General features: G+C 38.8%; 1 long non-coding RNA gene across 1 annotated transcript in view; it reads left to right on the top strand.

The window, feature by feature from the left end:
* The window catches only part of LOC136832245 (uncharacterized), a 56,111-nt gene continuing 55,089 nt past the window's right edge, over positions 1-1,022 (top strand). The window contains exon 1 of the long non-coding RNA XR_010851138.1: positions 1-211. This is a non-coding gene — a long non-coding RNA (uncharacterized lncRNA). The remainder of the gene's footprint in view (positions 212-1,022) is intronic.

Raw genomic sequence — 1,022 nt, 5'->3', positions numbered from 1 at the left:
TGAAGTCAGTGGTGTGGCAACACTGGGGTGACGTCACTTGCAGGCCCCAACAGAGCCGCCAAACAACCCGGGAAACGCGGATATTGAATATGTGCTCAGAGTGATCTGTGATTTTTTCGTTCATTATTTTCATGATGGTACGTTGTGCTTCTAAAAATTGCAGGGAAGGGCTCGTGAATTCTTCAAGGGAAAATGGAATAACAATTCACTGGTAAGTAAAGCAGACTGAATTTTATTTACCTATATAACTTTGTGTTCGCCAGGTCACTGCCCGGTTAACATTAGGTGTGCTCCTCTCTCTCTCAACATATTTACCACATATTAATATGGCAGACATATACAGTGGCTATTTCAATTTCCAAATCATGACATCAATAACATTATACATGCCACATAAACTAAAAAGAAAATTCATGCTCGTTATTAAGCATGATTAACAGTAAGTAGGCCTATAGGTCTATGGTTGTGTCAAACCGTCTCGGCTTTTAAACATGTTGCTGTGATGGTATAAGGAAACCTGCTATATTTTTTTTAGATATTAAGGATTCTTTGTAGTGGGTAGGCCTGTAGGATACTGTCTATGTCACCAGTTTTTCACTTTTAGGTTTATAAGGGCAGCCGTAGAGTTGTTTAACGAACTTCATTTTAGCAAGCGTGGTTTCTCTACCAAATTCCGAAAAGCCACTCTTGGCGATAGTGTTTCAGGAAGACGTAAACTGTTAAAGATAACTTCTGTTATTCGATTCAAAATGAATATTGCTGCACTTTTTATATGTTCAACAAATCCTGGTCTACACTGTTTTCATCAAACGATATCTCATGGGTTGGAAATAGCAAGAAAATGAAGTTTGGTAGCCTAGGCTACACCTGTGTCCTCACACTACTCTTTTGGTTAGATGCTATAGCGCTTGAACCTTAGTCCGAGGACAACTTGATTTCGAATACATAGAAATAATATCTCAATGGCAGCATTTATCGAATCATGAAGCCAAGGAAAATAGCCTTTAAGACCGGTAGCATCA

Source organism: Macrobrachium rosenbergii, chromosome 49 (assembly GCF_040412425.1).
Source record: "Macrobrachium rosenbergii isolate ZJJX-2024 chromosome 49, ASM4041242v1, whole genome shotgun sequence".
Taxonomy (NCBI): Eukaryota; Metazoa; Arthropoda; class Malacostraca; order Decapoda; family Palaemonidae; genus Macrobrachium; species Macrobrachium rosenbergii.
The sequence above is the reverse complement of the archived record's forward strand: the minus strand, read 5'-3'. Positions and strand labels throughout refer to the sequence as shown.